Source organism: Tiliqua scincoides, chromosome 7 (assembly GCF_035046505.1).
Source record: "Tiliqua scincoides isolate rTilSci1 chromosome 7, rTilSci1.hap2, whole genome shotgun sequence".
NCBI lineage: Eukaryota > Metazoa > Chordata > Lepidosauria > Squamata > Scincidae > Tiliqua > Tiliqua scincoides.
In genome coordinates, this window is record NC_089827.1 from 68,230,302 (window position 1) to 68,256,221 (window position 25,920).

Sequence of the window (25,920 nt, forward strand, 5' to 3'; positions counted from 1 at the left end):
TCATGTCTGCCAGCAGTGTGGCTATCACGCTGCTGGTTCGAGCCCTACAATGGAGGATCATGAGCTCTGCCACTGTAAACTCTGGCTAGGATTGGGCTGTTAATGAATCTGGTTCAAAGAACTGGTTAGGCTGAGATCAACCCAAAATACTGCACATAATATTGAACATCTCTATTTAATATGCCTGCAGCTGGGTAGTTCTACATTTCCAATTCCCTCCTCCAACAAAATGTGACACAGACTCCAGTAAGAAGCACATTTGCTTGGAAGCAAATTTTGCTTAATAGATCATTGATGCTGTGAGCCCTCACTGTAATGGGCTCATTTTAACAGACATCAGAAATAGCAGGTGGATGCCTGCCTCATTGAAAACTAGTCATATATGTTTGACCCATAAGCGGGTACATTGGCACAAATGCTTTCGAATTTCGTAAACTTTCAGTGTTAGTGGACCATTAAATTGAGAGTGCACTAACAAGCTGGAATCCCTAGCATGTATGCACTGCTGAAACAGAGACGCCTGTGCTGGCTTGGTCATGTCGTGAGAATGGGCGATGGCCGGATCCCAAAGGATCTCCTCTATGGAGAACTCGTGCAAGGAAAGCGCCCTACAGGTAGACCACAGCTGCGATACAAGGACACCTGCAAGAGGGATCTGAAGGCCTTAGGAGTGGACTTCAACAGGTGGGAAACCCTGGCCTCTGAGCGGCCCGCTTGGAGGCAGGCTGTGCAGCATGGCCTTTCTCAGTTTGATGAGACACTTGGCAAACAGACTGAGGCAAAGAGGCAAAGAAGGAAGGCCCATAGCCAGGGAGACAGACCAGGGACAGACTGCACTTGCTCCCAGTGTGGAAGGGATTGTCACTCCCGAATCGGCCTTTTCAGCCACACTAGACACTGTTCCAGAACCACCATTCAGAGCGCGATACCAGAGTCTTTCGAGACTGAAGGTTGCCAACAACTGTGTATTTATGTATCTCCTCTGCTAACTGGGTAAAGAGGCGGCTTTTAAGTGGTTGTTGTCTTGTATTTTAGCAAGGGGAGAGCAACTGTTCCTATTCAACTTGGCACAACATACCTCCCAGTAGCTGTTACTGATGTCATCTGTGGGTTTCTTTTAGATTGTGTGCCCCTTTGGGAGAGGGAACCAGCTTCTCAGTCTTTGGGGTATGTAATTTTTTTGTTGAAAAGTGGCATATAAGTATTCTAAATTATATTTATTCACACACACACACACACACACACACACAGCATTTCCACATAAATGCAACCATTGGTACCCAATGCCTTTAAAAATAAAATGGTGCTGTGCCACAACAATGGAACTTTAAATTCCTGTGTAAAGTAGGTGGCATCAGTTAGAACACTTTCAGCCTAATCCTGCAAGCACACAATGTCGGTGCTCCTCTTCCACTACTCAGCGCATTGCCAGGAATGCCACCTCTCTGGTTTTTTTGTTGCTCACTGGAGCAAGTAAGTCAGTAGGAAAGGCAGGAGGGTTGGGGGAAGGCAGAGCAGCGGTAAGGAGGGGCAAAACCGGGCAGGGAGGGGCAGGAGAGGGGCAGATTCGATCCAAGAAGTGCCAGTGGCAAGCACTGAATCCTAACCCCCATCTCAAAGCAGAGCCCATGGCACAGGTCCGAACGGTTTACTAGTGCAGGTCCAAATAGATCCTCCCCCTGCACCACTGAGGTTTACTCCAGGTAAGATAACAATTATTTCCTTACCCAGAGGATGCATCCCATGATGACCAAGGTTGCAGCAGTAACCTTTTGGTGCTACTGCATCGGCAAAAAGGAAAAGGATAGGGTTGGGCTGTTAAAGCTTTTCCCAGTTCCTGAGCCACAATGCTATAATTATTCACAGTGCTAAAAATCTCCACCATAAAAGAAAATCATAAAGTTTGTACCATGTCCTTCTTTGAACATTTTTTTTTTTGGGGGGACGGGGGGACGGGACATGATTAAGACATACAAAACTATGCATTGGATGGATAGAGTGGATAGAGGGATGTTCTATTCCCTCTCACACAACACCACAACCAGGGGACATCCACTCAAATTGAATGTTGGGAGAGAGAGAACAGGCAAATGAAAATACTTATTTACACAGGGTGTGATTAGTCTGTGGAACTCCTTGCCACAGGATGTGGTGATGGAGGCTGGCCTAGATGCCCTTAAAAGGGGATTGGATAGATTTCTGGAAGAAAAGTCTGTCACAGGTTACAAACCATGATGGGTATGTGCAATCTCCTGGTTTTGGAAGTAGGCTACTTCAGAATGCCAGGTCTGGCACTAGGATGCAGGTCTCTTGTTGTCTTGTGTGCTCTAGGAGGCAACTGGTAGGCCACTGCTGGATACAGGAAGTAGTAGTGGGTGGGAATTATCCAGTTGGGCTCTTCTCATGTTCTTCTATTCTCATATGATATGTTTTTAGTCTGTAATAGCCATTAGAAAGCAGTCTTGCTTGTGAGCTTCCCAGGGCATCTGGCTGGCTGCTGTTAGAGATGCAGGGCATAGATGTGGTCTGTTCCAGCAGCAGGGACAATTTTTATGTCCTTAAAGGCTTATAAGTCACCTTCTGCCCTTGAAGCACGCAGAGGCCTTTGCTACAATGAGTACAATTCATTATGCAAGTGACTTGATCGTGTCATTTGATGCACGAGCAACTCCAACCAGAGATGCCTTGCATGTCTGTGGTTCCTCTGCTGCAACCCAAAGCACAACGTGAGACCGACCTTTTGCCATGAGCTTATCCAAATGTTTTAAATCAAAGTGGCAGTCATATTGCCACATATGTGATGAATAAGTCAATATAGATCAAACCTCATGTACAGGCCCTTTAAATTTTTACAGCACTGACCACAAGCACACCCACTTATCTGAAGACAAGACTGAATCAAGATTACTTTTATTTGTCAATTACAACCATACTTCAAGCCAAAAAAAACCCCTTCTAAGTTGGACCCAACAATAAAATTAGAAGTCAAAATTCCTTTAATAGTCACAGTGCTTAACTTTATTTATAGCAGACGACAATAGTATATGTTTCCAATGTTTCAGTGGTCCTTTCTGCCTTTTTGAGGTTAACTGCATTTCCACATTTTCACAGATAAAGGAAAACATGATTTTTAAACAACCTGCAGGTTTGTTTATTGGATTCAACAATGGCTCGGTTAATTTTTTTTTTTCCCCATCACTGCTTTCACTATAAACATTTTAGCACCAGTTACCGATTTCTCCGTACCTGCACCATAGAAATTGGCAAATCCTATTTGAGAGCTGAAGCATTCGGCAGCGCCGAGCGAAACATCTGTCTTGAGAAGAACTGTAAATTAGTTTTATAAAGAGGCAATTCAGCAGAACTAATACAAATGATTTCACGCTTTTTCTGCGCGCAGCTGGCTTTTGATTCTTGCGCGCCATGAATTAACGACTGCTGGAATCTGTTTCATGAGAATAATTCTGCAAATCGAAAAGAGATGGCGACCGAATAGGAAGGTGTTTAGTGCGCAGGGTGTATGCCTTATCTATCGGCAAAGAGTGTTTGTTATTACAGCTCCCTTGAAGTATATACAGCAGTCGGAATTCTACAGCAGAGAATATCTCTGACAACCCAATCCTAAGATTTACCGCACAGAAACCGAGGCTTAAGACTGTGCACTATTAGTTACTTTTGGGCAGAACATCACAAACCATAGTGAGACCTGCTTTCGTGCTGCAGTTGCCCCGAACCATGGAATATGACACAGGTTGTAGAATTCCACTTCCTAAGAATCGGGCAGTCCAATCCTATGCTGGCCTCTGCCAGCTGGACGAGCACATGAACTGCCACAAATGTACCAAAAATGCAATGTACTCTTCTCATGCCAACCCTGCTAGGAACAAAAGATGGAGAAACCATCTCATACCAAGGTCAGTGCCCAAGCCCTCCATCCCCCAAAGCATTAAACACTGATGAAGGTTTTCCTGCCTAGTGGATTAGTAAACTCTTCAACAGCTCTCAAATTACCTGTGCACCCCCCCCCCCCAATAAGTATGTGAAACACAGGCTTGGATATAAGGCCTGTGTTATATATGTTAAAATATAATTATCAAAACTGCAGCATGGATTATCTCATTTGTGCCCAGCCCACAGGTGTACAGATTTGATCCCTGTTGCATATATGCAACATTGGGCAGAAATGGCTTAAACACAACCATCCCTCATGTGGGCACTGGGTGGGGAACTGCTAAGAATGATCCCAGTGTGGTTGGCAACCTTCAGTCTCGAAAGACTATGGTATAAAGCCTACAGCACCCGGTATTCCCAGGCGGTCTCCCATCCAAGTACTAACCAGGCCTGACCTTGCTTAGCTTCCAAGATCATGCTATAAGCCTACAGCACCTGGTATTCCCAGGCGGTCTCCCATCCAAGTACTAACCAGGCCTGACCCTGCTTAGCTTCCGAGATCAGACAAGATCGGGCATGTGCAGGGAAGAAGGGTGTAGCCATCCAAGCTGAACTCAGGTTATGCCCAAGTGGGCTCATCACAAACAATCCCAAAGGTTCAAGACGGCAGGACAGCATCACTGGCCCTCAGGTCAACCCCAAGGGGATCTGGTTTATCCAGCCAAGGGAACTGCCAGTCAGGCTAACCAACCCAGTGGGAATCACATATGAGCAGTTCTGGCATTTCCCCTGACTTTGCTCACCTTAGCATGGATGCCATCAAGATAAATCTACCTACCTGGTTCACATGATACCTGACAAAGTGACCAAGAACAAGCAGTACAACAGGAATGAAAAAAGAGGGATTCCACCTGACCCAGAAGCCAGTGTAGGGTAGGGGAAAAAAAAAAAAAGACTGCTATCTCAATGCCAGTCTTAACAACAATAAAAAATTCCTACCCAACCCCTTAAAATCCAGCACCCAGCTAATCTCAGACTGTACTACAAGCTGGCAGGCAGGGGAACTGAGCCAAGCCCCAAGAAAGCACACAGCTCATCCTGCCCCCTCTGGCCCAGCAGCCAATCAGAGGCTGCCATTTTCATGCCTCTGCCTCTCGCACTAAGATGGGCACAGGGTAAAGGTGGTGATGTGCCTATAGTGCGCACCATTGAAATTATTGGAGGGCAGAGGGCCCAGCCCTTGTTGCCGTGACAGCTCCCTTAGCTACTGGATTCGAAGGCTATGAAGGAGCATGATTTGCCATAATTGTAAGAAAATCAAAGTGGCTTGTGGCTTTAATTAAGGGCTCCTTCTCTTTCCCCCCTCAATCCAAGCATCGCTCTCCACTAACCTGCCCTGCGGTCAATAGACTTGTTTCTTTCGAGTTAAGATGTGGTAGAAAAACAGCAGACTCTGCTGCTGAATCCATTGCTCCCTTTGAAGCCAAAAAACCTGACGGGTCTCCTCAATAGCAGGCACAGATCCGAGGAGACCCATAGGGACTGCGGTTGCTTGACATGGGGTAAGGAAACATTTATCAGAGCTCTGGCCACTTCGTGGCCCCATAGGATACAGCAGTAGCCATTTGGCATCGCTGTGGCCCTGAGCATTAGGGAAGTGTAGGATTGGTGTAATATGGCATTCTTTTGTTTCTTATGCTCACAGAAATTCAGATGTTTCATACCCTGCTGGAACATGACTCTTTCTGAAGGCTTTGCTAAGACACCTCTCACCTGTCTGTCAACCAACCAGGGGAGAAACTTATTAGCAAAGTTGTATCCCATCAAAATCACTGTAAATACACTTGAAAAACCAATCGCAAGGATCATGTTTCTTATAATTATTGTATGTATGGCTGGGGTATTTAAAAAAAAAAAAAAAGATTTACAAAAAGCAAAAATGGAAGAAATAAAAATAATGCATCCCCCCCCCCCCCCGTACCTGGGTGCTAAAGACTCTCATGTCTTTAAAATGGTTTGTTTCTGTGTGACTTACAATGCTTGTCTGCTTGGATGTAAGTCCGATGGTGTTCAATGGGGCTTACTCCAAGGACTGCGTGCATCGGCTTGCAACCTTATTAGGGTATTTTTGTGGATTTTCCAAATTAGCAATGCAGAGAAGTCTTTTCCGGAGCTGTGCTATAAGTACTCAAAGAGCCCTATTTTCAAGGGATCACTTTAAACTGGTTTTGCTGCTCTCTGTTTTTCCAAGAGATCAGTGGCCAATTAGATGCATGCGAATGAGAATTAAAAACTGGATTAATGGCATTAGCACGTCTTCTCTCAAGTGGGAAAGCGTGCTGAGTGCTCAGTGGCAATCCTGGAAGGGAAGAAGGTGTCAAAATATTTGTTGGGTGACTATTTCGGTTCAGCCAGCCTTAATATTCTCTTTGGGCTTTTTCCCATTAGGATTAGCCGCAGTTTTAGGCAGAAACTATCATGGCTCTTAATTCACTAAGAAAACACTAATAAGTGACTTCTAATTGGGTTTAGGCAAAGGTAAAACATCGGGTGGGGGTTTAGATGCACCTTTACACGCTCTGTGTGTGTGTGGGGGGTAGTTCACACATTTGCCAGAGGCAACTCATGGGAGATGCATCAGTGCAAACATTAGTAGCCTTGGAGAGTAATCGCACACAGCGCCCACAGCAGAAAGAGCTGTACAAGTGTCAGTTGGGATAAGCCCAACTGTGTAAACGGAGGAAATATCCCCAAAGGCTCTTGATCTGAGGCTCAAAATGAATTCCGCTCTCCCACTGTGCAGGTATTTTTGTTTGCCATCATTATGGCAGAATCCATTTGGGTCTGGATCATTGAAAGGGCTCCAACATATGATGGTTTTGTGGCCACTGTATTTATAATAAAGTGGCTGGCTAATGCATGGGAGCTATGAAATTTATGGTTATTGATTTTCACACAGTCAGACAGGTGTTATCCACTGTTTGTTTTATCCAGACATTGAGTCCCTCCCAAAGACCTGAGATACCTGATTAAGGGCCCAATCCTGTCCAACTTTTCAGTGCTGGTACAGCCATGCCAAAGGGGCATGTGCTGAATCTTGTAATAGAAGGGCAGTCATGGAATCCTCCTCAACATAAGGGAAGTTTTGTTCCCTTACCTTGGGGCTGCATTGCAGCTGCATCAAAGCTAGAAAATTGGATAGGATTGGGCCCTAAGGCTACAGTCCTATTCACACTTTCCTGGGAATATGCCCCATGGAACACAATGGGACTTACTTTTGGGTAGATCCACATAGGATTGGGCTCTAATAAATAAATAAATAAATAAATAAATCGGAGCAGGACGAGACCAAAATGCTGTGTTCAGTGGCATTGCTAGGAATGTGGGCCACACCGGATGACAGATGCGGTGTGACTGGGTGACAGGGTGAGGTGACACCACTTCTGGCCAAAATTTTTAAAATCTTGGTACTTTTGAATAATACCATTGTGTTATATATCATTTGATGTATGATTTCATGCAGAATGCAATGCGAGAAACCATATGGAATACCTCTATTCCATCCAAAGTTATAACCGCCCCCCCCCCCAAAAAAAAAAACCAGTGGGCCAGGGAAATTGTGGATCAACATGCCCATCACCCGGGGCATTGTCCCGCCCACTGCATTGGAGATTCATCATGGGGGTGGCATGCTGTCCTCCCACATCGGGTGATGCAAACCCTCGTGACGCCACTGGCTGCGTCCAGTGCCCAAGGGAAATCCAGAAGAGCCAAATCCGTCAGCATGCGCCTGATGAAATGCTCAAATGAAACATGCAGCTTTCCACAGATGGAAATTTCATTCCCAAAGGCACCAGAGAGAAGGAATTCTGGTGTCAGGAGGCATATAGCTGATCCTTTTTTTTTTCCCCCTGCTTTCATTCTTTCCTGGAAATGTAGAGACCATTTGAAACAGTGCCCAGCTGGCTAATTTGTCTCCCATGAGAGCAAAGTTAGGATATGCTATCAAATGACAAATGGAGAATAACGTTTTCCTATTGGAACCTTTTATAGGATTGTGGGCAAGATGCCAAATACCAATATGAGCTCCTGGCTTGCAAAAAAAAGATGATCTTTATTATTCTTTCAACCAATACCCGCAGCATGGCTATTTGTCACCAAAACATATTTTGGCTTTTGTCCATCTAAAACCTTTGGCTCATTCAGTAGCATTATATGGTCCTCAGCACAGTCTATCCCTTGTGATGATTTGGGCGGCCACCGCCCGGGCGGGCGGCCACCGTTGCTTTACCAACCAAAATCGACAAAGAAATAAACTACCTAGGAAATGCCAATGACGTGCCAACATCGGGACACCTCTCCATTGATGATGGGGTTTCCATGGATGCTGGGGGCATTACTGGGAAGGGCTGCACCAGGTTGGTGTTGCCTGGATGGGTTTGGGGTAGAGCAGTCATTGCCGTAGTGTTGCTGTAGTGCTGACCAGGATTGTGGTCTCCAACAAGGAACTGGACCCCCAGATTCTCTAGCCCAGGGATGCCAAACCCATTTCATACAGCAGCCCGAATAGCATTGATGATGCCTGCTGAGGGCCAGAAGTGATGTCATAAAGCAGGAAGTGATGTCATTAGGCAGGTGATGTCATAAAGCAGGAAGTGATGTCATCAGAAATAAGCACTTTTTCTCACTTAGGAACTCATCACCTACAAATGGCTGAACAAAGAAAGCACAAATCATGATCATATTTTCAAGATATGGGAGAGTCCAATTATCAGATGGGGTGCCCTTTCAGCAGTGACACCTCAGCACAGCTGAGAGCAGCTGATGGTAATGTGGGAGAGCCCCAGGGCTGGATAAGACCTTTTGGGGGCCACATCTGGCCTGAGGACCATATGTTTGACACCCATGCTTTAGCCATTCACACCAGTGACCTCGAAACACATGACAGCATCCCAGTTTTTATGCCACCACCTGCCAGGGCATGAGTTCTGGCTGAGCAAGGCCTAGATAGGACTTGGCTACCAGCTACAGAGGTTTGGGCTGCAACTGGAAGATGCTGACTTCCATCTTTCAGGCTACCATCCTATCTACACTTACCTGGGAGTAAGCCCCACTGACTATAATAAAACTTACTTCTGAGTAGAGATGCATAAGATTGGGCTCTCCATGTTATTCTAAAAATAATCCTGGATGACAATCCTGCTTTAAACTTCTGCATTGTGAAGAAACTCTGCCTCTCTCAAATGTGGTTTTGGCTCATCTTTGACACAAGAGTTTCAGCAGAGGCAGCATGAAGTAATTGCACAGCTGAAATGGTATCTGTGGTAAGCAACGGAGAACAGGGGCCTGATCAATGGATCTCATCGTTTCTACAATCCGCAGCCTGTTTTTTAAATAAACCGGATAATTAGATTCAAACAAATGAATATCAACCCGTAATCCTGATGCACCGAGGAAATCTGGCACGAGCGGAGTTGCGCTGGGTTGTCAATTAGATGAAGACATAACAACTCAACCACAGGATGCGCCCATTACGTGTTTCTAACCAGTTTTTCGTTCTCCTTGCGATTGCCAATGGTTTATGATTATATTGCATCTGTCAGCAAAGAGCAAAAAAAGTGACTCCATATTGGAGGTTTTCTTGAACACCAGGGATATGGATTGGCATGAATCAGTGCGCCCTTGGACATAATGTGGCATCTGGAATGATACCCAGTTGAAGACACAGGAAATGCAGAGAGAGAGAAGTTACGAGGTTAGGAAACTGGGCCTTGGTTTAAGCAGAACAAGATGTAACTTTATAGCCTGTTTGCAAGCTACCATATTCTATTAGGGAACATTGTACCCATTAGTACACACAGAGCATTCAAAATAACCTACAATCCAATGAAAATTAAAAGACAAAGGAATGCTGACATCATTATGTCAGAAGCAATCATTCTCACCACCAGATGAAGTCCAGAGACAATGAAGTTAACTACTTGCTATTCATGTTGGAGGTTTAACTAGATGACCTATTAGGTTCCTTCCAACTCTATGATTCTATGATTCTATGTTAAGGTCTTATGGGAGGGGGCCGCAGGGCAGGTCCAAGGCTGGGACTGGGATAAGAGGTTTAGGATATATAACATAGGATTTGTTGCCCAGTTGTAGTGGGACACAGATAATATAATGTATTGGCAACCTTCAGTCTCGAAAGACTATGGTATCGCGCTCTGAAAGGTGGTTCTGGCACAGCGTCTAGTGTGGCTGAAAAGGCCAATCCGGGAGTGACAATCCCTTCCGCACCGGGAGCAAGTGCAGTCTGTCCCTGGTCTGTCTCCCTGGCTATGGGCCTTCCTTCTTTGCCTCTTAGCCTCAGACTGTTGGCAAAGTGTCTCTTCAAACTGGGAAAGGCCATGCTGCACAGCCTGCCTCCAAGCGGGCCGCTTAGAGGCCAGGGTTTCCCACTTGTTGAGGTCCATCCCTAAGGCCTTCAGATCCCTCTTGCAGATGTCCTTGTATCGCAGCTGTGGTCTACCTGTAGGGCGCTTTCCTTGCACAAGTTCTCCATAGAGGAGATCCTTTGGGATCCGGCCATCATCCATTCTCACGACATGACCAAGCCAACGCAGGCGTCTCTGTTTCAGCAGTGAATACATGCTAGGGATTCCAGCACGTTCCAGGACTGTGTTGTTTGGAACTTTGTCCTGCCAGGTGATGCCGAGGATGCGTCGGAGGCAGCGCATGTGGAAAGCGCTCAGTTTCCTCTCCTGTTGTGAGCGAAGAGTCCATGACTCGCTGCAGTACAGAAGTGTACTCAGGACGCAAGCTCTGTAGACCTGGATCTTGGTATGTTCCGTCAGCTTCTTGTTGGACCAGACTCTCTTTGTGAGTCTGGAAAATGTGGTAGCTGCTTTACCGATGCGCTTGTTTAGCTCGGTATCGAGAGAATGAGTGTCGGAGATCGTTGAGCCAAGGTACACAAAGTCATGGACAACCTCCAGTTCATGCTCAGAGATTGTAATGCAGGGAGGTGAGTCCACATCCTGAACCATGACCTGTGTTTTCTTCAGGCTGATTGTCAGTCCAAAATCTTGGCAGGCCTTGCTAAAACGATCCATCAGCTGCTGGAGATCTTTGGCAGAGTGGGTAGTGACAGCTGCATCGTCGGCAAAGAGGAAGTCACGCAGACATTTCAGCTGGACTTTGGATTTTGCTCTCAGTCTGGAGAGGTTGAAGAGCTTTCCGTCTGATCTGGTCCGGAGATAGATGCCTTCTGTTGCAGTTCCAAAGGCCTGCTTCAGCAGGACAGCGAAAAAAATCCCAAACAAGGTTGGTACAGATGACGGGGGCCATATCCTATACAAATTTCCAGCACTGATGTAGCTGTGCCAGTGGGGCATGTGCTGCATCCTGCTGTGGGGAGACAGTCATGGAGAGCTCCTCAGTGTAACAGAAAGGCAGGCTTAACCTGTAACAATGATTGCCAGGCTTGAACCCCTATCAGCCGGCAGCAGGGCTTTGCTGCCAGCTGATTGGCTGGCTGGCCTGAGGGGGCGGGACAACTGAGCTTGATCTAGCGCGCAGGCGCTAGACCTGGCTCGTTCGCTTACCTTGGGTCTTGGTTGAGGTTGCATCGTGCTGGAAAGTTGGATAGGATTCGGCCCTGGGGCTGCAATTCTATCTGCACTTACCTGGGAGAAAGCCCCCGTTGACTATAATGCGATTTTCTGAACAGACACGCCTAGGATTGGAGCTTGAGTGTCTCTCTCTCTCTCTCTCTCTCTCTCTCTCTCTCTCTCTCTCTCTCTCTCTCTCTCTCTCTCTCTCTCTCAAAGACACTGATGCTTATCCCTTTGGGGGCTTACCCTTTCAAATGGCCCCTTACCCTGAGGAGACCTCCAGCAGCCAAAACACCCCTGTGGACAAACCACGCTGGTTCCCCTTCATTGCTACACAGGAGGTTGAATGGGATTGGGCCATTAGTCTAGTAGCCCTAATCTGACTACTGATCGTGATCTGGATTCAAGACCTGGTTTACAACTGAGTTGTCTAGGATTTTTTTTTTTTCCTATTAAATATTGTAGAGATAGATTTCTACACATCTTCTAAATAGCTTCTGTAAAACTGTTTAGTGTGGCTTGAACCATACCTGAATGGTGTTTAAAAAAGCAGTGTGGTAGTCAGATGGGCTGCTGCTGATGGCTATCCCTGATCAGTTCCAAGGATTGGGGGCCTGTAGATGGTGCTGTAGAATTCCTTTCAAGGTCAGCCTTTATGGGAAGGCAAATAACAACCTCAAACAAGAATCGATCACAAGGGAATATTCCTTGCACTTGCGAGTGTTACTTAGAGAGGGCAATTTGCAGGGAGGAGATCACAAATCAGGTGACTTGAGCCTGAGTCACAAAAACACGTGTTTTTTGCTGACACGTGGATGTTTGAGTCAGGCATGTCACTGACTCACAGCCCAATCCTGAGCTGTCCAGAGCGTGGGACTGCCACAGTGCCAAATTGGCTACGGCAGCATCCAACATGCAACTGGGCAGACTTTCTTCCCCTTCCCCCGAGTAAAGCAAGTAGCCCAGTAATGGGGGCTACTCGATTCTACGGCAGCTCTTGAACCACCACAGAATCAGCAAGTCCCATGTTGGACCACGCAGTCTGACATGGGGCTCAGGATGTGGTGGGGCTGAGCTCCCCTGGTCCTGCCCTGCTTCCTCCCCTCGCCACGCCTTCCTCCCTCCGTCTCCCTGCCCTCCTCCCACCCTGGAATGTCTTCTTCCCCCTTTCCCCCACACCCTCACTTACCTCTCCAACGCCCGGCAGTCTGGGCAACTGCAGTGCAGTGGAATGCAGGCCCAATGCTGGAGCTTGCCCAGCTCAGGCTTGCATTCGGCTAGCTTCAGCACTGGGTCCATGGGAAGGGCTCACAAACATGCCTTACAGCACGTTTGCGACAGTGCGTGCCAGCAGTAAGCCAGTATGCGCTATTCAGAATCTGGCCCTTAGTCACTAACTCAGGTTTGAGCCACGGACTTGAAAATGAGACTCAGAATGTGTACAGACATGAGTCTGTCTGGGTGTGCTTACTTACTTTTGGGGGGGCATGAAACATCTCATGGGGCCATAATTCAGACCGGGTGAGCAGAAGGAGGAAAGTTCCTTCCAGGGGGGCAGGCAAAGATTAATGTTTTGCATTGAGCAGGAGGTGGAGGGAGGGAGGGAGCCTGTTTTGTCCATCTGTGAAGGAACCAATGATCATTGGATGAAGGATGCATGGTCTTTTTTTTTTCTTTCCTCTGGACGAGGGAGGGCAAAAGGAGGAGCCCAAGGGGATTCTTACCTTAGGATTGGCTGGAAGGGGGAGAAGGACACAGTCAAACTTACTTCTAAGTAGGCATGCCTAGGAAGGTGCTGTTACAAATCTATTGCACAACTTTGTGTATGCATTTTCCCATTGTGACTCTAAAATGGAAATTGGCCTCTGTTGCTGAGTTGCGCAGTTGAGATGTCAAGTGTAAGACGGATGGAGTTGCCTATATGGTTCGTGGAGGAGGTGAAACCTTGTCATATATTTATCGCCGCAGCATACAACAGAGCATTTTCAGACTTCTTCCAACTCTGGATATGTCTTTCAGCGGAAGGATTCATGGAAAAGAAAACCAAAAGACCTCTGTAACAGACAGTCTTTTCTTAAAACACTACCACGCATTCAAAACTATCAGCAGTGTTGAGAGATTGCAAACTTTGGCTGAAGAAAAAGCCTCCTCTATAACTATCGAGTAAGTTTGCAGATATAAAGTGATCTGTTAAGAGAGTAGACAATCTTTCTGCCTGTTGGAGGCAAGGACGAAAATGTGATTGTCCTGGTTGGCCACAGAGGCTTTGGCAAGCCTGATTATGGAACCCGTGTGTAGAAATCACGGTATGTTTGTTGTTGGAGTAACCTCATCGCTGCCATATGAAGAAAAATAGCTGTACACTCCATTCCTCTGACATAATATTAAAGGTATTGAATGCTGTGTTATGATCTTACAACCAGCCAGAGGCATCACTAGGGACTGTGTCACCCGGTGCGAGAACTCATTGCATCACCACTATAATGGATCTCCTCCCATACCAGATCATATAGAATAAATTACAATATCGCATGTCCAGCCTAAATACAGTGGCATCACTAGGGTTGGTGTCACACCCATAAACTTTATTTATTTTAATATATCACAGTACAGGTCACCCAGTCACCAACTAAAAACCAGTGGCCAGCTTGATGACATTCACACAACTGAATAAAAGTTCTAGTATTAGCTCTGATACATGGGTACAGTGTCACCTATTATGCTAGAATCATGTATTCTGAAAAGACACAGGGACATTGCCAAAAAGACAATGGAGCCGCCTGACCAAAGACAGCTGCCTGTCAATTGATCCCTGCTTTTGTGGGGGGGGGGGGGCTTGCTTGTAATCTCCATGGCTGACTGGAGACTGTCCTTTCCTCTTTATATATTGAATAGCTACCTGATTGCCTGTGGAGAGGCAAGAGAAGCAATGGGGATGGGTGTGAATGCCGGGGAACAATCGCAACAACTCACTCTCATGGGCAGCTGCTCGTTAAGGTTTGATAAGTGAGTAATAGTGAGAAAGGGTGCTGTCGCCTAGGTCGGGGGTTCCCGAGTTTTTTTTACACCAGGACCCACTTTTTGCAATGGCATCACTCAGGTTGATGTAACAAATCAGTAACCAACAAAAAGCCGGTAGCCAGCTTGATGACACACAACTGAATAAGAGTTCTAGTATTAGTTATGATTGAAGCAGATGAGAGCTGACTCTTACTAACACCTCACTGGTTCCCTGCTGTGTCGAAATAACACCTCGTTGTCTCTTAGAACAATCATTGGTCATTGGTCTCATCGGCCAGTCCACTTTTTGTTACATATGGCAGTTGTGTTTTCCTTTTCTAGTTATTTGTCCGCAATTTTTAATAGAATACAGACTTTTAAACACAAGTTGTTTTGGGTCACTTGCCCGCCCCGCTGAGCCTCCCCGCCTGACTGAGTGCTCTGCCCCCCCTCTAGTTACACCACTGTGTGTGTGGCCTTTTAAACATTAATGTGTGTGTCCCCGTATCCATGGGGGTTCAGTCCCCCTCCCCACAGATATGGAAACCATGGATACAGAGGAGCCTTATGAAAATAGCATCCCCTATGACACCCCCCCCCCGATGCAGAGTGACTCCTGGCAATAAAAAGGGTTATTTTTACATACAGGAGTTGGCTTTGTTCGTATGGCCCCTTTGAATCAGGAGAAGGATCCTTGCTAGGAATGTATCCCTTACAAAAATGAAGCATTGCATGACAGAATACTAATATAAACATGCTATGGTAGCCCTCACTGATATTTCCTTCTGTGGTTGGAGCCAGTAGAGTGTCACAGCTGCCATTGATCCTGCACATGATGAAAACATGAGCTTCGGGGTGAACAGAGAGTAAATGTTTTCTGCTGGTAACGCTGACTTCATAGGAGAGCCTGTTTTTTTCAACTCTGCCGTTGAACAGTCAGAACTCCTCCTCGGTGACCAAGAATGCCATGATGAAGTATTTGCAAAACATAAAGCAGACGCATCAAGGAGAGTCATTAAAAGCAAAGACAATTAGTCAGCCTAAAAAAACAACATGCAGAGATATACATGTCTAGCCCAGATACACACAGTAGCTGCAGTCTGGAATCGTTTACTCGAGGATTACTTTTTATCTATTAATAACATTTGAAAAATGACTCCCCGCCCTGAGCCTTGTTTCATGAGACAAGCATAACGTACAATCCGGAATGCAATCTTGACTATTCTTAATAGCCTTCTCATGATCATAAAGCCTCTCGAAGACTCTCCGTTTCAATGAAGGAAGGCCGTTTTGTCTTTCCCATCAGGTTTAGAGAAGAAAAATCTGAAATCTAGCTCTTTGGGACAGGAAAGAACCTTGTAGATCACTGGAGTTTTGATGACTCCCCTTCCATCCCAGGATATCAGATCCAGGTTGATCAATCAGAATCTTTTTTTCCTATTTTTTTTACATTAGAGAATGATAGCCATGGATTCATTTCAGACAATGTTCTCTCTGCCTGAACAGACTTGCACATTTAAAAGATGCACTGCGAGAGCTTTCCCAGTTGCATAGGCAGTTCCCCACACAACAGCTGGGCAATAGAAATAGCATCTAAGCTGGCCCATGTTAGAATTCTTTTTTTTTTTATTGTGACCCCATTAATTCATTTATTTTGTAAATAATTAACTGCTTTTGGAACTTGTGGTGCAAAAGGAGTGTATAAGTAGTAGTAGTAGTCATAGTAGCAGCAGCAGTAGTAGTAGTAGTAGTAGTAGTAGTCTTGTAAATAATAATACAAAGTGTGATAAATACACCAAAATGTATGGCCCAATCCTATCCAGGGCCAGCCTATGCAATGCAGGAATATAAGAACATAAGAACAGCCCCACTGGATCATGCCATAGGCCCATCTAGTTCAGCTTCCTGTATCTCAAAGTGGCCCACCAGATAACACACCAGATAACCAGATAACAAGAGACCTGCATCCTGGTGCCCTCCCTTGCATCTGACATAGCCTGTTTCTAAAATCAGGAGATTACACATACACATCATGGCTCGTAACCTGTAATGGATTTTTCCTCCAGAAATTGGTCCAATTCCCTTTTAAAGGCATCATGGCCAGATGCCGTAACCACATCCTGTGGCAAGGAGTTCCACAGACCAACCACATGCTAAGTAAAGAAATATTTTCTTTTATCAGTCCTGACTCTCCCAACACTCAATTTTAGTGGATGTCCCCTGGTTCTGGTGTTATGTGAGAGTGTAAAGAGCATCTCCCTATCCACTCTGTCCATCCCCTGCATAATTTTGTATGTCTCAATCATGTCCCCCCTCAGGCGCCTCTTTTCTAGGCTGAAGAGGCCCAAACACTGTAGCCTTTCCTCATAAGGAAGGTGCCCCATCCCAGTAATCATCTTAGTCGCTCTCTTTTGCACCTTTTCCATTTCCACTATGTCCTTTTTGAGATGTGGCGACCAGAACTGGACACAATACTCCAGGTGTGGCCTTACCTTCGATTTGTACAACAGCATTATAATATTAGCCGTTTTGTTCTCAATACCTTTTCTAATGATCCCAAGCATAGAATTGGCCTTCTTTACTGCCGCTGCACATTGGGTCAACACTTTCATCGACCTGTCCACCACCACCCCAAGATCTCTCTCCTGATCTGTCACAGACAGTTCAGAACTCATTAGCCTATATGAGAAGTTTTAATTCTTTGCCCCAATGTGCACAACTTTATATGTACTTACATTGAAACACATCTGCCATTTTGCTGCCCATTCTGCCAGTTTGGAGAGATTCTTCTGGAGCTCCTCACCATCACTTCTGGTCTTCATCACTCGGAAAAGTTTGTTGTCATCTGCAAACTTAGCCACCTCACTGTTCACCTCTGTCTCCAGGTCATTTATGGAAAAGTTTGAAAGCACCACTCCCAGGACAGATCCTTGGGGCACACCACTTTTCACCTCTCTCCATTGTGAAAATTGTCCATTGACACCCACTCTCTGTTTCCTGGTCTTCAACCAGTTCCCAATCCAAGAGAGGACCTGCCCTCTAATTCCCTGACTATGAAATTTTTTTTCTGTAGCCTTTGGTGAGGGACCATGTCAAATGTCTTCTGAAAGTCCGGATATATAATGTCCATGGGTTCTCCCACATCCACGTGCCTGTTGACCTTTTCAAAAAATTCTAAAAGGTTTGTGAGGCAAGACTTACCCTTGCAGAAGCCATGCTGATTCTCCCTCAGCAAGGCTTGTTTGTCTATGTGTTTTGAGATTCTATCTTTGATGAGGCATTCCACCATCTTACCCAGTATAGATATTAGGCTGACCGGCCTATAGTTTCCTGAGTCCCCTCTCCTTCCCTTTGGTGTGACATTTGCTATCCTCTAATCCTCTGGCACCGTGGCCGTTTTGAGGGACAAGTTGCATATTTTAGTCAAGAGATCAGCAACTTCATTCTTCAGTTCCTTAATAACTCTTGGGTGGATGCTGACCCAGCAACAGCTGCATCTAGCAGGCCAGCTGGGGACCATGCCAGCCAGGAGAAGAAAGTAAAGAACATTTTTAATTACCACCCTCTCCACTCCCTGGTCCCCTATGGGCCTATACAGATCTATGCCAGCTATTTTGTTGGTGCGGATCTATTAGGCTGAAGGGGACATCACGGGCCTGGGACAGATCCCACAAACACTGCTGCCAAGGAGATGCACCCCGTCCTGACCCTCCCCAGCCCAATCCTCCCCTGAACCTACATCTCTGCTGGCCAGGATCTGCCAACAGGCAATCTTTGGACCGCTGTTGGCAGTGTGTAGCCTGCTGGTTGTTGTGCTGGCACACACACTCCACAGAAAAGCCAAGCACCTCCTTTGGCAGCAGCCAGGGCACCACACCAATAAGATTGGACCATTTGTCTGTCCAACCTGGCTCTTAGACTATGGGAATAACATAGACACCCACTGGTTCCCCTTACTATGCCTTGTGCTGCTTCCGAGAATCTAAAGTTCCCTTTGAACTTCCGTTTCCATTGTGATGGCTCCCACACTGACCTGGATATGTGCCCATGCAGAAGTGTGGTTTCCTGGCATGCTTACCAAGCGTATAAGCTACAGACCGCCTGAGGTGTGAGTGTCATTTGTGCGGTTTGGAAAGCTGCCAGGAGGCTGGAAAGTGGGGACAGAAGTCATGATAGCTATCCAAACTGTTGCAAGAGCTTCCCTCACCAGGAATGACAGGATCGGTAGAGATGCTTCCAAAATTCTCTTTTATTTGGGATTTCTTCCCAAACGTTGACATTTCAAATTACCTGATCTCATTTCCTAAGCGGAATAAAAGCATTAGAAACACAGACATTGTTCTTTGTTTCCAGTTCTCGGTTTCCAAATTCAAAAGTTTGCTGCGGCTTTCAGTTCCTTTGTATCTGTTGCTCTCTCAGCACCCACGCCTTGGGCAAACGCTGCCAAAAAGCAATTGCGATGTGATTGTACATGAGTGGTACTTTGCAAACAGCACTTGCGCAAAGCAATCGGAGTCTAGGAAAGGGGCACTGTGCCCTCCAAGATGTCCACGCTGGTGCGCGGACCCCTTGGCGATGACATCATAATGCCATCGCCAAACATCCAGGCCAAGCTCGTCTGTGCACCTTAGGGGGAACACTGGAAGGAGGAGGTGTTTTTAACCGTTTGCCCCCCATTTGGCATTCGGAACAAAGATGCCCACAACAGCAGCTTTTCACACAGGGCAAATAGCAGTTTTGGGGAGGAGGAAATTTCATTTAAAACAGAAGGGCAACCATGTGTTGCAAATCAGATTAATTGGGCCACCCGTCTCAGTTTAGGAAAAGCAGCAGTAAGTCCTTCCTCCCATTAAATGGCACCTTCAAATAAATTAACAGTGCAATCCTAGACATGTTTACTCAGAAGTAAGCCCCAGTGGATTCAATGAGGCTTGCTCCCAGGAAAGTGTGTGTTGGATCACAGCCAAACAGCTCAAATATTCTCCCTGGGGAGGCAGCCACCAGAACGCATGTGGCATCCTGCAGGGGGGGAGACCGGCCCAGAGATCTCCTCCAAGAAAAGGAACATTTGTTTCCTTGCCTAGGGGTAAGACTCTGCTACCTGTATGGGTCTACTATGACCTGTATCAGCAATGTAGCTTGCGCAAGTCCAAGTGGACCAGCGAAGGTGTATTGAGGCCAGGAAAAGGGATAGGATATCACAGAGCCACTGCCACCACCTGCTTCCCCATCTCTGTCACTTCCTACCCCTCCCTGCCCCATTCCTTCCACCACCCACCTCCCTCCCATCTCTTGCACTGAGTCCCAGAGTTGGGGGGTGTGGACAACCACTGGCACACTGCCACAACCACTTGCTGCTTGCTTTGGCAGCCCAGCTGGCCGCAAAACAGTGTGTCACATTTTGCGACAGCCATTAAGGACCTTATGCTGCTGGAACATTGGTTCGTAGGAATGTGCCAGAAGTCACAGACAGCAGCAAGACTCCAGTACACCCGGCGTGCCACCTGTAGTCTTTCAAAGAGGAGCACATCGCTGTACAAAAAAATGGGTCACATTTTGATGGGCCTTGGCCAGTGTGGCTGGTGGAGAGTTCCGCTTGCTGAAGGAAGGCAGGGGGTCCTGTAAAGTGGAAGGTAAGGATGAAGTCGCTCACAGACTATCCAGTTCCATAAGTCACATGCATTAAAAAATCAAGACCAAAGGAGAGTGCATAAATCACCGGGCCCTCCCAATTTGTGCTCAGGACATTAACTGGGATTTTATTGCAACTCTTTTCTGTGGCGTTCCATAAAAACAGCATCTGCTGCGCGATCAGCAGCATGGGAGCCAGACCTTTCTCGGAGTGCAGCACACGTTCAGAAAGAAATGTGCTCGCGATCAAGCCCGTTGAACCATTGAACCTGCTTTACCACATTTTAGAAGGGGGGGGAGAGATTATGTTCTCTGTAATCCAATCATCCACCCCGTCCCCTACTTTTTAAATCAAAAACATGGCCAGTGCATTAGAAAGGGAAGTTGGAGGACAAGATGAGAGGGGAGACAGTAGCCAAATACAGAATCCATAATATTTACATTAATTGGTCAATTATAAGCTGTTAGGACCTGAGCTTACCAAGTTCTCTTTTAACGGAATAAGCTTTTGGATGGAATTACTTTGATAGTGGACGCGTGAGACTGCTGATCTATGGACATTAAAATATTATGTGGCTTGAGTTGCATGAGTGGCCCGGGAGAGGTGAGGGCTGGCTGCGATTATAGGAAGCACATGCCAGCCTTCCATGGAAAATAATAGCTGGCACACTGCAGTACATGTGCAGCCAATAGCAAGCCTGGGAAGGGTACGGAATGACAAGAGTTTCATTGCACCATGAAGCAGTGGTGTAGATAATGGGGGGGGAGGTTGGGGGTACATTTGCCTGGGTACCATGCCTTGTTGGGGTGCCAACCTGCATCTCTGAGAGTGGATCCGAGGCAAAAAAAGCAACCTTTAGAAGTTCAAGGAGGCCACTTGCGCCCTCCCTGGACCTTGGACCACCTCCCAGATGAATTTGACTCTGGGGGAGTGTTAAAAAATTTTGTGTCGCAGTTACATCACTGTAGCAAAGAAATTCTGGTTCATGCATGCAGCCGAGCACCAGTGTATGTGTGTTTTGCTTTGTTTTATACAGTTTGCTTTGGCTATTAAGTAATATTAATCTTAAATTCTTTTCTAGGTTCACACATATGAACTAAAATCCCTCCACATTTTTCATGAGCTTTTAACCAAAAATGCTTGCTAAACATGAGCAAAATATATGCGGTTCTGTTGCAAATCATGGCAATTGTTGGCTAGAGAAACTTTGTTTTTCTCCTCTAATGAGGTGCATTAGTCAAGAGCCAAAGGACCTTTGACCCTAAGATCAAGTGGCTACTCTGGAGGGAGAACACACAGTACAGGAGAGGATGGTCTGATAGGAGGCAGCTGGAAGAAGGAACTTAGCATCTACTCACACTGAGTAATCCTTGAAAACTCATGCAGGGTATATGCAAGTAACAATCATGTCTTCTAGTAAAAAGATTTTTATAACCTAGCTAGAGTTGGTGGGGGAAAGGGCTCTGGCTTCATTACTCAATCTGTGGAGTGAAGAAGATTAATGTATGTTCAACGGGCCCAATCCACCAGGCACTTCCTCTGTACCATGTGCCCTATTTGAAGGAATGGGAACTGTGCTGGAAAACTCCTGTGGCTTGTGTCCCAGTTTAAAACTGGCAGATCCATACATAACTTTGCATATTCGGTGCTCCAACAGATTACCAGACAGACAAATGCAATACTGGACAATGTGACAATGTTTTTCTATGGTTATAAAAGCCTGAAATACAATGCCTGTTAAGCAGATAGTGAAAAGAAAACTGCTTTAACTCAACCGTGGGGGTTTCTTCCCTAGAAAGTATTATTTTTTATGAGATTTTTGCACAGTCAGGTAGGTGTTATTGACTGGTATGTTTTACCCAACATCAAGTCCTTCCCAAGGACCTGGGATGCCTGGATTCTATTCTGGGTTGTCAACCTTCAGTCTCGAAAGACTATGGCATAAGCCTACAGCACCTTGTATTCCCAGGCAGTCTCCCATCCAAGAACTAACCAGGCCTGACCCTGCTTAGCTTCAGAGATCACACAAGATCGGGCATGTGTGATTCTATTCTATTTTGATATTATCAATACTGTTGCAAAATGTAAGCTGTTCCCAGTAGAGCTACTTTTTGCAGTTGATTGATGGTAATTTCTGTGGCCCCGATGCCATTCAGGTGCTCTTCAAGGTGTTTTGAAATAGCGCCGAGGGCACCAATCACCAATGGGATCACTTTGGTCTTCTTCTGCCACAGCCTTTCCATTTCGATTTGTAAATCTTTGTATTATTTTCCCCCAGTTCTTCTTCTTCCACTCTGCTATCACCTGGTATTTCTCTATCAATGATTTTAACTTGTTGTTAGTATGAAAGTTGCCCAGTGTATACATAGGTCAAGTTATCTTTTCAATGAACTGGATCTTAAGATCTCTTCCCCTGATCAAAGGTGCTTCTTCCAAACTCAGGAGCCTTCCTCTGAAGGATGCCCTTCCCTTCAGCGGTGGGGTGGGGGGAGGGAGGATAGGATTGGGCCCTTACTTTCCATTCCCTACTGTTACTAAGGCCACAGCTACATGTCAAGTTTATACAGTTTCCATTTTATTCATGGGTAGCAGCTGAGCAGAGCTGTAGCATGGCAATAGAAGGCATTTAAACCTTTACCCTTGTTCTGTTTTCTCACCAAAAGCAGAGTCATTGAAATAGGTGCTTAATCTTGATTGCTTGCTACAATGCCAGAGCACTGTTCTCGATGGGAAAATGGTGTGAGTTAACTGGTACCTCTGTTCCTCAACCCCTGTCCGTGCTATGACCCCTTGGGGCTGCTATGCATGAATAAAACTATTCATGGAATGCTCCTGGGTCACCAACAACAGGTGCCGACAAATCTCATCCCAGAGCTTCTCAGCCTTCATGATTCTCCCATTCAGCCTCCATTAAGAACATGCTGCCCAACAACACAGCCACAAGACCGTTGCCTCTTTTCCCACCTGTCACAATGAATGAATGGCCAGCAGATTGTGACTGAAACTGTATGTAAGAAGATCCTTACTGGGCCAGGCCAAAGGCCCATCTAGTCTAGCTTCCTGTATCAAACAGTGGCCCACCAATGCCTCAGGGAGCACACAAGACTATGCATCTGGCATTCTGAGGTAGCCTACTTCTAAAACCAGGAGGTTTCACATACCCACCATGACTTGTAACCTGTGATGGACTTTTCTTCCAGAAATCTGTCCAATCCCCCTTTAAAAGGCATCCAGGTCAGACACCAGCACCACATCTTGTAGCAAGGAGTTCCACAGATTAAGTCATCCTGGAAGAAGTTGAGGAAGAAAAGCAGCATAGCTGAGGAAGATACAGAACCACCCATTCCTGAAGGCACCATAGACTACACAATCTGCAAGTAGTATTTGGAAATGTGCCCCCCACCCCATATCTGCAGGAAGATAACACAGGCCAACACACATTTTGCTTCCTTAAACATTACACCAATTCCTGGGTATATTTGGGGTGCCAATTCCAAAAATGGCATCCGTTTTGCCCTATCACGTCTAGTTTTGGAGACGCGGCATAGCCTCTTTAGTGAATGGTTCAAGCAGCTTCCTCATGAGGAAGCATACACCATGGATTCCTCATGAGGAAGCTGCCTGAACCATTCACTAATGAAGCTATACTATATCTCCAAAACTAGACATGATAGGGTAAAACGGATGCCATTTTTAGAATCTGCACCCCAAATTCATATCAAACCACCATAAAGTTTGGGAAAAACTCTTCTGACCCTCAATTTTGTAGGCCTGTGTGCATTCCAACCTTCTTATCTCCTCCCCAAATTTCAAATATTTTAAAAACACAATCGAGTTTTTGTCTGGAATGATCAATGGCATATCCAAAGCACAGCAAACTTGTTTTGTGATCATCCTTGGAGATCAACAGTTTCCTTGTTGTCTAGTTTACATTGGCCAAAGTAACCAAAATGCAAACATTCACTCCCCCCTTATTTATAATTGCTGCACTGAAGCGGATCCTGCCTCCCTTCTGGAAGAATAAAATCAAGTTTTGTCCAGGACCATATTTTATTTACAAGTGCAACCATCACATGGTTTGTTATAATATAAATCCTAGAAGCAGCGCAGTTATTCTGTTTATTGTAAATGGGAGATGGCTTTTAAAGTACACTCCAGGGAGGATTCTGAGACATCTGGCTAGAGATGTATGGCTTTTGCCTATGAAATTGGGGGTTTTGAATAATGGGCTTTGCACAACTAGCAGAACCATTGACTTACTAATGGCAGAGAACATATGAATGAAACACAGAGCTTCATGGCAAAGGAACATATGTAAAGAAAGGTACCTAGCAGTTCACACCGACCGTGCAAAAGACTGTTTCCCAATATACCTTCTCAGCAAGACAATGCATTCAATGACTGAGGGCAGCAAAGGCATTCTCAATGTAGGTTCAAGCTAGTATCATATGCACATGGGAGTAAGCCCCCTAAAGTTCAAACCAGTCAATAACACCTACTTTCCGGGGTGATAATGGTACTTTTGTGACACTTTCGGGCCAGCACAAGGGACTCGCGTTGAGCCAAGGGCAGGATTGTGTCCTTAGTCACACATCTTCCCCATCACTAATATGTCATATTTTTCTACCTGAACCTCTAAAATTATCATGATCAGTAACTATAGAATATTGGATGAGATCTGCCTTTTTTCCCTGATAAGGATACCTGAGATGACTTAACAATCTGGCTGAAATATTATTAAATATTGTTCACTGACAATGAACTGTCCGTGGAGTCTGCTGATATGTCATTCTGTGTTTGCTTCACATAGCACATTTTCTTTCGCAAATAATCACTGTTCCGTTTTGTGTTTTTTTTCATATTCTTTTCTCTTTTCAGATGCTTTTGCTCAGATTCGGCTTCCGGGGCTCTGACATAACGGCATCTGTGCTTTTCAACGCAATGCTCGTGCCACTCCTTGCACACAGCTCATCCATCATGCTCTAGTAGAACATGATGAGAATTAAAAATGCAACATGAGAGTGGATGGAGCTTTTACCCTCCCATCCTTGGGGGCACAGATGCTGGCACAGACCCTGATGAGGAATGATCTATCGTGGCAAAACCCTACAAGAAGGGTACAAATGGGTGTTTCTGGTGATTTGGCTTATGTCATGGGATCAGATGCACCTATTTTTCCATGTCCTGATGAAACCGGTAACTTGTCCAAAGATAAAATGACTCCAGGCTCTTGCCATACCAACTATTTTGCAAGTAGCATTTATTAGAGCTGCTTTGTCTTTGGGGTTGGCTGTGATTCATTCCTCTTTTGTGTTTTTATTTTGGTATTGATTGTATTGATTATTTTTCATGTTTCATTGTCTTTTACCTTGCACATGCCTGATCTCGTCTGATCTCGGAAGCTAAGCAGGGTCAGGCCTGGTTAGGACTTGGATGGGAGACCGCCTGGGAATACCGGGTGCTGTAGGCTTATACCATAGTCTTTCGAGACTGAAGGTGGCCAACCATTATTATGGAGGTCATGAGCTGCTCTAGCTCCTTTTTTGTAAGAAGACTGGCAGGATAGAAATCTTTAAAAATAAATACATTAATGATTACAGGTGAGATCCATGGTTTTCATGCAGCCTCTCTGTGAACCCCAAGGGTCTTTGGAAGTTTGTCAAGCCTTCTTGGATAAAGGGCACAATCCTATGCAGGTCTACTCAGAAGTAAGTCCTATTGAAGTAAGAACTTAAGTACTTAAGTAAGAACTTAAGTAGAAGTAAGAATTTACTCCCAGGAAAGCCTGGTTAA

At 45.6% G+C, this 25,920-nt stretch overlaps 1 pseudogene; it reads right to left on the reverse strand.

The window, feature by feature from the left end:
• Positions 1-4,374: 4,374 nt before the first annotated feature.
• On the reverse strand, positions 4,375-4,492 carry LOC136657817 (5S ribosomal RNA; annotated as a pseudogene).
• Between the last annotated feature and the right edge of the window lie 21,428 nt (positions 4,493-25,920).